General features: G+C 37.3%; 1 protein-coding gene and 1 non-coding gene across 2 annotated transcripts in view; one reads left to right on the top strand and one right to left on the bottom strand.

Moving 5' to 3' along the window:
• SLC2A13 (solute carrier family 2 member 13) overlaps positions 1-13,806 on the bottom strand; it is a 281,707-nt gene that overhangs the window by 177,634 nt on the left and 90,267 nt on the right. The window lies entirely within an intron of this gene.
• Positions 10,816-10,978, top strand: LOC114514251. The gene has a single exon (XR_003685977.1). It is a non-coding gene; the product is annotated as a small nucleolar RNA SNORA67 (small nucleolar RNA).

The following is a 13,806-nucleotide window of genomic DNA, read 5'->3' as shown; positions in this document are numbered from 1 at the left end:
GCAAACTAAGACATACATAGTTCAAAACTATGTATGTTCTGAACATGGTTGTAAGGATGTTCAAAGAACTTTGAACTTCAACAGCATAAAAAAAAAAACACACAGAAACCATAAAAAAGAACCAGTCAGAAATAAAGGATACACTAAATGAAACGAAGAATAATTTTCAGGGAATAAACAGTAAGAAAGATAAGGCCAAGAATCAAATCAACAATTTGGAATACATGGAAGCAAAAAACACCCAATTAGAACACCAAAAAGAAAAAAGAACCCCCTCCCCCCAAAAAAGAGGATAGCTTAAGGGACCCCTGGAACAACTTCAAGCATACCAACATTCTCATAATGTGGGTGCCAGAAGGACAAGAGAGAAAGCAAGAAATTGAAAACCTATTTGAAAATATGATGACAGAAAACGTCCCTAAGCGGGTGAAGAAAATGGACATATAAGTCCAAGAAGTGCAGAGTCTCAAACAAAATGAACCCCAAGAGGCCCACACCAAGACACATCATAATTAAAATGGCAAAGATTAAAAACAAACGGAGAATCTTAAAAGCAGCAAGAGAAAAGCAGTTAGTTACATGTAAGGGAGCCCCCATAAGACTGTCAGAGCTGATTTCTCAACAGAAACTTTGTAGGCCAGAAGGGATTGGCAAGAAATATTGAACGTAATGAAAAGCAAGGACCTACAACCAAGATTACTCTACCCAGCAAAGCTATTATTTAGATGGAAGGACATATAAAGACATTCTCAGACAAGAAGCTAAAGGAATTGATCACCACCAAACCAGTATTGCACGAAATCTTAAAAAGAATAAAAAATATGAACAATAAAATCTTAATAAATGCATATCTACTGACAATTGAATCTAAACAACAAAATAAAGGAAAAAGCAGAAAAGAAACAAGACTCATAGATACAGAGAACATTTTGATGGCTGCCAGAAAGGACAGGGGTTGAAGAGCTGGGTATAAAATATGAAGGGATTAAGATGTACAGATTGGTAGTTAAAGAATGGTCATGGGGATTAAAGTAAGGATTAGGGAATATAGTCAACAATGTTGTAATAACTATGTATGGCATAGATGGGTATGAGATTTTTTGGGATGATCACTTAGTTATATAATGTCTAATCACTGTGGTAAATACCTGAAATTAATATAATATTGTATGTGAACTGTAATAAAAAATAATAATCTAAAAATAAAGGCTACTCAAATTGTGTCCAAAACAAACTCACCCCCCCATAAAAATAGTAATTTCCTTCCTCCACTGTCTTTCTCAATTAATGATTACCCCATCCTTAAGATATTTAAGCCAAAACTATAGGTCATCTTAGTTCATCTAATCATCTTACACCCCATTTCCAGCACATTAGTAAATACTGTCAACTGTATGCTATACAACTTCTCAACCCCCACCCCATGGCAATCACCAAGGCCTTGGCCTCTTGTTTAGGGATTACGGTAGTCCTCCATTTAATATGTTTTCAGTTACCTGCAGTCAACCTCAGTCTGAAAATATTCAATCAAATTCCAGAAATAAGCTGTTAATAAGTCTTTAATTGTGTGTCATTCTGGGTAGCACGATGCATTCTCATGCCTTCTCACTCCATTTGCCCAACCTGCAGTCAACCTCAGTCTAGAAGTATTCCATCAAGTACCAGATATAAACTATTAATAAGTTTTTAATTGTGTGTTATTTTGGGTATCATGATGCAATCTCACACCTCCTCACTCCATTTACCTGGATGTGAACCAGCCCCTTGCCCAGTGTCTCCACGCTGGAGACAATCCCCGCTGTGAGTCACTCAGCAGCCACCCTGGTTATCGTGTTGACTGCTGCTGTAGTTTAAGTTTTCCAGTGTTTATGTTCAAGTAACCCTTATTTACTTAATAATAATTGCCCCAAAACATAAGAGTATTGATGTTGACAATTTTTATACCCCAAAAAGAAGCCGTAAAGTGCTGCCTTTGTCAGAAGGTGAACAGTATCTAACTAGGAAAAAAAATATATGCTGACTTTGCTGAGATCTACAATAAGAACCCATCTTCCCTCTGTGAAATTGTGAAGAAATAAAAAGAAATTCTTGTTAGGTTTCCATTGAATCTCAAACTACAAAGTTATGGCCACAGCACATGAAAAAATACTTAGTTAAGATGGAGAAGTCATTAAACTTGTGGGTGGAGGACACGAACAGAAATTGTGTTCCACCTGGTGGCAGTATGTTACACCAGAAAGCACTGAACCTTTTACAAAGACTTCAGCAAGGGATCCCCTAAAATGCATGACACCAAGCCATTTACCGCAAGTACAGTTCAGGAGTAGATTTGGGCTGAAAAATATAAAAATTATGGGAGAGAGACACACAGAGAGGCAGAGTGAGTACGAGAGCACACATTCACATAACTTTCATTACAAATAGTCTATTATTGTTCTACTTTATTTTTTGTTGCCATTATTAATCTTACTATGCATAATTTATAAACTAAATTGTATCGCCAGTGTGTATTATAGGAAAAACATAGTATACACAGTACAGGGTTTGGCACTACCCTCGGTTGCAGGCATCCACTGGAGTCCTGGAATGTATCCTCCGCAATAAGGAGGGACTACTGTATTACGATAGCCGCCGTTTCAATAAACCTGATTTCACCACTGACTGACACCAGTCTTTTCTGAAAACCGGTGACAATGAGCCTTGCTAAACCCAAGTTGGTTGTGTCAGTCCCCTGCTCATAACCCTCCAGGGGCTTTCCTTCTCATTCAGAATAAATGTCTACACCCCTACAGCCCCTACAAAACCTGCTCTTCTCACCTCACCTCCTAAAACTCCACACTGGAACAGGTATCTACACAGCTCACTCTCCTCACTTATTTTAGCCTTTTGAACACACGCCATCTTTCTGATCTTCCTGGACCAACCTAAAAAAAGGTGCAGCCTCCTTGCCCTCATCTTCTACCACTCTTTATCTGCTCATTAACTTTTATCACCACTTGCCATTCCTATGTTTGGTCGCCTCTCCTCATTAGAAAGGAAATCCTGTGAAGGCTTTCTTTTGTTCACTGCTCCATCTTCAGCACCCAGATCCTGCTCTGCTGGCGAAGGGAAGTGTCAGGGACGGATTTGTACAAAACAGATGACACTGAAAGTAGGTCTTGAAAAAAGACTCAAGCTTGTCTGACATAGAAAGGGCTAAAAATATCATTGCCATATGCACAGCATTTTCCACAAAAATCTTGAAATGTAACAATACACTTAACTTCCAACTGAGAGACTCCCCAGGAAAGAAGTTAATTCTCAGGATCCAGAAAAGGATGAAGGTATGAATTAAAAATAAGAAAACTGCCATGGGTCTCATGAAATTTTACAGATGAGAAGTTACTGTAAAATACATTTGGCTTCTGAATAATGTAAACATGCTCCCAGTAATCTATTTTCCTGTTGCCTCTTTTTTTTTTTTTTGCCACAAGAGTTCAATTTTATTCTCCTAAAGTTTTCCCTACATGATGGGACTATAGCTCTGAATATAAAAAAGAAACCAAGGAGAAGAAAATAGTATTCAACATCTAGGATTTCAGAGTTCTTTAGAGGTGCATCTATTCTGCTGACACCTATGGTCATGCATTCCTGAGTCATACTTCCCAAGTATTACCTCTCTTTTTACTATCCAAAATTGTATTATACATATTTTCTTGCTTACTCCTTATCTTCTTCCCCTTAGAAAGTGAATTCCTTCTAACAGAGCAGATACTTATCTATCTTCCCCATCATATATTTAGGGCTTTGTAAGTGCCAAGCATATACAGTAGCCAATAAGTGCTCAGTAAATGAATGAAATTCAAATAAGTAAATGAACATTTTTTTACACAGGGAGTTAAGACTTCAACTTCCAGCACCTCTTTTAACAATGCAGTTTCCCCTATGAATTCGTCTCCTAAACATTATCAAAAGTAGAAGTAGTACTATGTCCACACTTGCGTTTCTGGTTCTACCATATTCTGCAAACAGCATCTCAGCACACATTAGAGAGACATAAAGTCTGGGCAATGGTTGCTCTAATGACACAGTGCTAGGGGAAACAACACAACAGAAAGCAAAGGGATTCTTCTAATCCCGGTTCCAGGGACACAACAACTCACAGAAGTGAGTAGTGGCAGCTCTGCTTGGGAAACCTCCATGTGACAGCATCCATACTTAATGCATTCATCGTATGGTCACAGTTCAGAAAATTTAAGCAATGAGAACTGTCTCTAAATAAAAGTTTTAGTATAAGCAAAAATATCAGTGCTTCTCAAATTTCCACTCACTCACTCTCTCCCCTCCCCCAGTCACACACACACATGCACACTCAAAATTATTCTCAATTTTGCCACATTTACAAACCTAGGAACCAAGGCCCAAGTCTTCTCTATTTTTTATCACTGCAGCATCCCTCCTTCCCCTGTTGTATCTTCTGCTGCTCACCCTCAAAATTCATTTCTTTATGCATTCATTTAGTTATATATTTCATAAACAGCTATTAGCATCATGCAAAAAGCTTGCTCTGTGTTTATAACATTGCAAAATAATGTTTCACTGGTTAAGGAAGGAACTCCAGCCACTCACTGCCTGCCAAGCACTGAGGTAGTTATCAAGAGTGCCTTCTGCATGGGTCCAGTCAGCTGCCAGGTGGACCCTTCTTCTCTCCTCTGGCTCAGTTCCCCTCTGGCAATGATGACTTCCTTACAGGCTATGTGAACTTAAGGCCCACGTTCCCTCTCACACTCACCCCGCACATCAGGCACTGCTAATAAACAAGGTCACAAGTGCTCTCACTGCTGAGGTAGAGGCCAGACAAGCCAGATACACTAGAAGCTCAGTGATGGTCACTGTTTTGGACAAAGCTGTGGTCCACACTGCAATGGCTGCTTCTGTCTCCTTTAAAAATCAGGCTCAGAGTAATAGTGGTACGCCTTATTCAGATCTCATGTGTAAGGGGAAAAAGAATGCCTAGAGAACGTTTGGGCTTACCCAACCAGGGTATGTGAGCTCTAAAGAGCTGGAAGCTTTTAATTTTTCCACCAGAAACAAAAAATGAAGCAACTGCCATCTACTATCACCATTTTATAAAGAAAATACTTTAAAAAAAAAGTAGTAAGAATATGATGTCAGTATAAGGAGCAGTACTTCCAGAGAAAGCACATTAGGCGACATTATACCACACATGTAAAAAAATAATAGCATGGTAAGTGGGACATTTTTTATTGCCCTGTACTGATGCTGTGAATAGGATCCAAAGTTGTGGTTGGCCAAGGGGCAATTAAGTAGCTTATATTCTAAAGGGAGCGTCCACATGAGAAGGGATTGGTGCTCCTCACATTCCAAGCCAATAGATAAGGAATCAACAAAGTCATTCATGAAAATAAAAGGCACGGGCATGAAAGAGAGGGACCAACATCCCACTGCACATACGAGGTATCGATCCCTGCTGGTCTGCCTCCTGTGTCTGCTTGAGTAGGAAGGAAGGAGAACTGGAGAGTAAGGGCAGGAGTGGGAGTGGAGAATGGGGGGAGCAGCCTGAACAACTATCATTCATCGGAGCAACAATGCCACTTTGAGCTCATCTATGATGAGGGACAAAGCTTTAATTCAGACTACGAAACTGAAGTTGTAAGTGAAACAGACACAGAAAAATTGGGGAACAGAATTTGAGAACTCTGCTTTCCTATGTGAAATAAGAGCTCTCTATAAAGCACAGCTGGGCTCAGTGAGCAGAGAAAAGTAAAAACTTTTATGTCTGAATCCTGTGAACTTCAAGACCATATAATGAACCAGATATAAAATACTTCTAAGATGGCTGCAAGTCAAGGAAAACTTCAATGGATCGGCACTGACCCACTGAGTGGCTTTCAGGAAAGACCTGATCTAGTCCTTGACACAGGAGAAAAACAGCACTCAGCTCGCACTGAAGGACCCACACAATTACACTATGTTTTCTAACATCCGTTTTTTACTCTGAATATTCCATGAATAACACCAGTTTCTTCTGGTAAATACTAGACTCCTTAGCACACTCAATACGGGACAGGAAAATAACAGATTAATACTTTCATTATCGTAGGGAGAAAGATGTGGCAGGCTGGCTAATTCCCAACAGCCCACCTTTCACTGAGCCTAGCCATCTTTTTAATCCACGATTCACCTTTCCTTGCATTTTCCTCACAATCTCTTTTGCCACCTGCCCGCGTCTCTCTGTGATTTCCTTTTCACCTTCTTTCCTAGGGTCAATTTCAGCAATGGCAGCATGACAGTTAAGAAAGAAAGAGACATCACTTCAGATTCTTATCATCTAAAAGCCAGTATTTTCTAATACATATGTCTTAGAATTATTAACAGGTAAAGGTCATTATATTTAATGTTCTAGACCACCAAAATTAAGTGATATGATGGAATGAATAAAAATATATAAAAATATAAAATCACAGTCTCTAATTTAAATATGCTAAAACTGACAACATCAAATTACTATCAATTTCTCATAAAGAGAAATTGAGGGTGGGTTGTTGCTATTTTTCTTTGTTTAAATGTAACAAAATTTATCATTTAGCTCATAAAGCATTTTTAAATTTACCAATCTAAAGGCTTAAATTTTACAGGCATGTGTACAAATATAGTTACCTACACATACACTTACTTCTAGTATACAGGGAAGGGCAAAAGTGGGTTTATAGTGGTTCACATAGAAAGAACACAGTAATTAGTAAAAGACAAGAATAAACTCTGCGTTTCGAATACTTCCAGTTGTAAACCTACTTCTGCCCCACCCTGTATTTCCAGTACATCCCTCTCCTTTCCTTTAAGGGGAAAAAAACAAAAACCCCTCATCTAATGTTTGATAATAATGAACAAGTATTTGTGCATCTACGAAGAATGACCTTATAATACTAAAGATCTTAATTCTCAAATACAAAACAGAATTTCATCTTCTTATTCTAGTAACCACTATTTCAAGATATACATAATACCTATTAAAAATATTAGTACAAAGAAAAACTTCCAATAATTTGACTTTGTTTTACCTTCACTACTCAATTTTTCATTCTCATCTTTTACAATTATCCTTTTTAGAGGCTAATAAACAAAAAGGCAAGTTTTTGGTAGAAACTGAAGAGAAAATGTAGTCTGGGTACCATTTCTCAGATGCTTTTGAGAAATGCAGAGCAGGTCCCTGATGGCTTTCTTTCTGCATCCTCCACATGAGTCAGTTGCTAGGAAACGTGCAAGACAGGGATTCACTATAAGGTCTGAGGAACAATGAGCTAGCTTAATAGTTATCTAAATACTAACACACCACCTTCATAAACCGTTGCCTACCTTAGGAAGCTAAAGACTACTACAGGGGATGTTTTTCAAGAGGCACAGATTTTAGGTCTCGTCCTTTAACTACTGTAAGCAGATTCTGGCATTCACTGAAATAAGAAGTAACAGCTGTAGACACCCAATTATTTTTTTCCCAGCCAGAAGTTTCATGCATCCTGCTATCCATATTTCAAGCTGTATTTGGATGCTGCTACACAATACACACATGCATGCACACACAACAGATAAGGAGAAAAACCCCACACATATCACCACTACCACAATAAAATACTCGCTGCATAATTACTAGAAGAGCAAAGGAAGGAACTAAAAACAACTTAAGGGCACACATGCACACACACACACATGTCAAATGCATTTCTCATTCTCAGGGCTCAGTCTACCTGGGTCCAGGGAACAGAAAAAGAACTCTGAATGTGGCCTTCAAAAACATGGGATCCATGAACTCACTGTGAGAATCTCAACAGGTTTTTGCAAGGATGGGATGAGATATGCATGTACAAGCATTTTAAATTGTACAGCACCATACATAAAAAGAGGGAAAATTGGCCATTCCAGTGAGTAGGCATATGAATGGGACTCAATTTTTGAAAGTCAAAATTAAGTCAACTAAAAATCATTAATGGATGAAGAATCTGGGAGACTCCATGTATTAGTTCGCCAAGGCTACCACACCGAAATCCCACAGACTGGATGGCCTATACAACTTCATTTACTTGAAGGCCCAGCTTGCATAAGCTGGGGCTGCAAGACATTTCCCAGTCCAGGTCCTTATCAGGAGAGGAAACAGTAAGGGAGGGCATGGGTGTTCGGGAGAAATCTTGTTAACACACATAAATATCAACATGGCTGAGGAAATAGAAGTCTTCAGATTGTTAAAATCTGAACTAGTGTCAAAAACATGGGATGAGACACAAATAACAAGTCATTATGTGATGACTTTGCAAAGTATCTTTCAAGAGGAGGTATTAAAAAATCACTAAAAATAGTTCCTGAATATTTCTAAAGTTGACTCGGAATAAAGAGGCACTCGTAGGCGACCACTCATAGCCTGTGCTGTTATCTCATCTTTAAAAATAACACCAGGGAGCACTGCCTTACACAAAACCAGTATCTTAGGTTTCCGCATGTTTTACCACCCTGCAATATTTTTTAATTTCTCCCTCAGAATGACTCTGCGAGGAAGATAAGGCAGAGAAAGATGAGGAAAATGAACCCAAGAGAAGTTAATGACATGCACAAGGTCACAAACTAATTACCAAGGGAATCATAATGAGAACGCAGGTCTTCTGACCTCTAGGGCAACACTCTTTATTTTTGGGCCTTAATGACCCTCGGGGCATCGAACCTACAGTCTCGCATAATCCACTTCATTTAGCACCACTGGGATGCCAAAGGCTGTAAATAAAATTTTATTTGCTGAAATTCTGTACATAATCACAAAATCAACTTAACCTCAAATAGACTTCATTCTGACCACATCTACAAAAACGATAACATCTTTAGGATTAATCATCTTAAATTTCAGCAGCAATATTTCTGTTGAGAACTTATTTCACTAAGCTAAATAACTGGGCAAATATAATGAAAGTTCAAAGTAAAAAAAGAAATTCCCACACTTAATACTATAAGGCAAAATTTAACCTAGTAACTAGATGACTTTATTAACCAGATGATCTTATTAATCTACCACACATTTTCACTAGGCTTTAACATTTCTTAGCTAACTGAAAGGAGAATGACTGAATCATCAACTGATCAGGTTAAAGAAACTAAGCTTACTTACCCTGAAGGGAAAACCAACTATCTGAATGCCAACTACAATAAAACTTGTTTTATTAAGCACTTCATATGCGCCAGGTAGGTGATTTTTGCACATTGTTTTGCTCAATGCTCCCAACTATTCTATGGTGGGTACTATTTCATACCCATTTTACAAAAAAAGAGATGGCACTGAGTTTAAATAATGTACCCAATAATCCATATTGAAAATGTGGCTAAGCTATTCACTCCCAGCAATGTTTAGCTCCAAAGCCTTCACTGTTTTTCACTCTAAAGCCTTGATTCTGAACACAAAGAATAATGACATAGTGCCCATCACAACTAAAAATAGGCCAAGAAATGGACCTATAGAACAAAAAAATAAATAAAATTTCTAAATAGTATATACTAATAAACATAAACTCAATGAATAAAATTATGAAATTTCCTCTAAAAGTCTTTTTCAGAAAGAACAAATTATTCTCATTCATTCTCTCATTAAACAAAATTACTGAACACAGGCCAAGAACCAGAAACTCCCGTGGGTCCTTCACCCTATGGAGGCCGTGGCTGATCTGAGAGACACGAACTCTTTTCTCAAGTAATGTTACACATATCGGGTGCAAAGATGCAAGGTCGTGACAAGCTTAACTATTATAGCTTAACACTAGTCATGTACAAATGCATATGCACACAATATATGGCCTAAGTTACGTGTACAAAATACATAACTTTTTGATAGTCAGGATTTATTCAAGAGTAAACTTTATACTATCCTAAATAATAATGAAGGCAAATTCTATGGCATGTAAATTTTATCTTGATAAAAAATTTTAAACAAGGATGAATGAATTATATATTCTTCAGAATTTTAATAAAAATATTTTTGAAAGTGACCTTTAAGCATAACATGAAAGAGAAAATAAATTTACATTATTTTAAGGAATTTGTTGATAAGCCAACCCACTAGAACACAATGTGTCCTCCCTATGGACCAATAGATCAAATTGGACCTTATATTTCAATACCAGATAAAGCTGCACTTCTTCCCAATAATTGATACACATTTTTTTTAAATCAAATGAACATCATATATATAATAAATGATCATGCTGCCCCCCACCCCCGCTTCCCTGGCTGTTAGCACTTTTTATACAGTGACATTTAAATTTATTTGTATCAACCTTACTACATATGTATACACAAGAATTTAAAGAAGCTTTTACAAATACATAAACCAAATACAAGTAACACAAAATATAAGTGATGAAACATCAGTTAGAGACCCTGGCTCCTGCTTAAGTCCTGTGACTAAGTTATTCAGTAGGTTAGCAATACTTACAGAAGAAAGATGCAACTGCTAAGAGTTTATAAAATTATATAAGATAGTACGTAAGATCATAATCAAACATTATGGTAGTGACTTTCCAATTATGCCCATGCAAAGGACATTACTGTCCTTTTACACAAATCACTCACAGATACTAAATAGTATGTTCTTCCACCCTGGCTGGTGTGACTCAGTGCTGGCCTGCAAACCAAAAGGTTGGTGACTCAGTTCCCAGTCAGGGCACATGCCTAGGTTGCAGGCCAGGTCCCCAGTAGGGGTTGTGCGAGGGGCAATCACATATTGATGTTAGAAACATCATAAATACATAAAATATTTAAAATAAATAAATAAATAGCATGTTCTTCCAAGGTGATCCCCTCTCAAGAGAGCCAACTAGTGTTCCTCCTACCCACCCCCCCTCACCCCCCCGAAACCTAGCAACTTGGGATAAAATCTGGCATGCCCAAGGTCTGTGAGTAAGGGGATGTTTCCTTTTGACCTTTGCCTACATAGATGCCTACATCCTCCTATCTTCCCATCGTATGTTGAAGTTTTCACCCTTCTTGACATAGTCCAGAGCCACTGATGTGCAGCAGGTTGCTCAGTCATTAACCCTGACTTTCCCACCAACAATGAAACCTGTATCCACAGCCTCAGTCATGGTGGACATTTCGGTCATGAGGGTGTAGCTATCAACACAGTGACATAAGTAGACAAGAGGACCTCTTGGTGTGAGGAGATCTACAACAAATTCATTGAGGACACGTCACTCAGTGTTGCTGACCTCACCCGAGAGGTCTGTCAGGCCCAGCCAGCCAGGGTGTTATTCTGGGACTGAGGAAGAAATGGAGCAAGAGGGGAAGGGGTCAAGGGACAGACACCTTTGTCATATTTCTCTCTTTATAACAAATGAATAAATAAATGTATTTTTAGAGTCCAAAAAATAAAAACATTTTTTAAAAATGTTATATGGGTCATTGATCTAACTCAAAGGAATGTTTCCATGCCTATAGTTCATTAAGATGTTCTTATTCAGATAAAATTTTATTACATTGTGCTTCACAAGTACTGAGAATAGAGATACAATGTGTATAACTGTTAATGATGCTCGATATTTTGCATTTTTCTACCTATTTTGAGGCTCTAGCTATAGATTCATGTCTTTATACAGGATTTAAATTCAGTACATACTGCAATATATATGTAGAAGTAAAACATTTCTAAGGTTTATTTATTGTACTACCTGAATGCTCAGTTTTTCAATAAACTATAAAACAAAAACAAAGGAAAACAAGCATAAAAATTGTATTTTTACTAGACAATTGAAAATGCCTACTTTGAAATCTTCTTGTTCACGTGTATTCACTCACCTACCCTCAGTTCATGCTAGTTCATCAAAATAAGATATTTTCAGGAAAAACCCTATTTTGAACAATTTAAAAACTGAAACATCTTCATTTTGAAACAATGTATGGGATAATGGCCAATTTTTTGCTTTACTCCATTTTATTAATCAACACTCACAGATACCCATTTCACACCAAATAAAGCACAATTAGGATAAGTCTCCACTATTAATTTTCAGTTGGAATACTTGAAATAACTGTTGACTTTAAATAAACAGGTGACATTTTCATTTACGTACCCCGTCTTACAAATCATGATGGTTCTTAACATGGAGTGACATCGTCAAAATGAAATGTGTTAGCAATCTCAAGAATAAAATTTCTGGAGCCTTCTAGAGTAACAAACTGCTAAGCAAAGGAAGTTAGAATTTTTTTATTCCATGCAGCAATAATTATTAGTTTCTTTCTGTTATTCATACTTCCCTTTACTCTCCCACCCCCCAAAAAGGATTTAAAAAACATTTAACATGTTTGTGACATGCAAATTAAATATTTCCTTATTCTACCACTTTATAGATGAGAGTAATATTTACTTGGAAACTAAGTAGGTGGGGCATTATATTTTATAAACAAGTTAACCCTAACACTTTTTAAATTAGTGAATCTATCAGTCTAATAAGCAATTAAAGACTCTATTAAAATGCCATCTAATTATTTACCAATAGTAACTCATAGCAATATAAAATGAGACAGTGGTAATGAATTACAATTCCCAGGACACTTCCAGACTCTTCTGATAATAAAAACAATTAACTAACCTAAAAATCATCTCAGAAGACTGCACTTCACAGTGAACAATTTCTAGTTACCATATCGCAAACCTACATAACTACATAGTGCATGACTACGTCAGATGAAAAGACTTTCTATAAGGTGGATATTGGGGTAAGAAATATGTTTTCCATGGCTCACAGTACAGTGATTCTGAAATTGTTCTTCAAAGATGGCCACCTGACTTCTTACAAGCAGAACTGATTTCATTCATTTTGCAACTTCTCATATCAGTATTTGTCTAGTTCCTGTTCGCTGAAGGCTGCAGTCACCAAGGATAAAATAAAAAGTACTTGAAAAAAATGACTGTTTTCCAAAAACTGGATGCCTCAACATAAACTGAATCAACTAGAACTGTGGTGATACACTATGAACATTTATAAACCTACATAATGACTTAACAAAGGGAAAAAAGCCATTTTTCTATATTAGAATTCAGCAGAACAAAATACACACTACATTAGAGTCCAATCTGCACTGTAAAGTATGATTACTCATAAGACAAACTATGGAGCAATAATTTAGATCTGCGATCTGCAGGTGAGAGAGGGATGCTCACTTCATGGGCGTATCAGTCACAGGCTTACTGCTCTGCCCTGTTCCCCACCTTTGTCTTCTCCACTAGTGAAGAATGACAGAATCAAGATGGCAATGGGACAGAGTCTGAAAACCACTGACCCAGAAATGGAAATCTACATACAGTTCACCCTATGTATATATTTATGAATTAAAACACTTACATAATTAAGAATAAACCTGATTTTTTTAAAAGCGAAACCTATAAGGGGAGCTTATGAATTATGCTAGCCTTAACTTCCATTTCAAACAGAATTGTGTATGAATCACTCCATTTAACAAGTAGGGTCTTAGATAAATTTCAATGTATATGATTTTTAATGCAATGCTAGGTTCCTAATAAAGTAATGGATATCTCCAAGGATCAAGAAAAAGGAGAGATGAGAAGAAATAGTTAACCACATACTGAATGGGAGCTGATAGCAAGCAGCAAATTTCAAAGTCAGAGCTATCCTGAGGCCAACACCTATAAGGATTCTTGAGTCCTTATATCTAGGGTTGACTGGCATGGTGCCTTGGGCATGCCACCAATTCTGAGTGGGTTATTGAAGGGTCTAACAATACCCCAAATCCGTAATATGCCTTAACTTCCAATATAAA

This window comes from Phyllostomus discolor, chromosome 2 (assembly GCF_004126475.2).
Source record: "Phyllostomus discolor isolate MPI-MPIP mPhyDis1 chromosome 2, mPhyDis1.pri.v3, whole genome shotgun sequence".
NCBI classification, from domain to species: Eukaryota; Metazoa; Chordata; class Mammalia; order Chiroptera; family Phyllostomidae; genus Phyllostomus; species Phyllostomus discolor.
The sequence above is the reverse complement of the archived record's forward strand: the minus strand, read 5'-3'. Positions and strand labels throughout refer to the sequence as shown.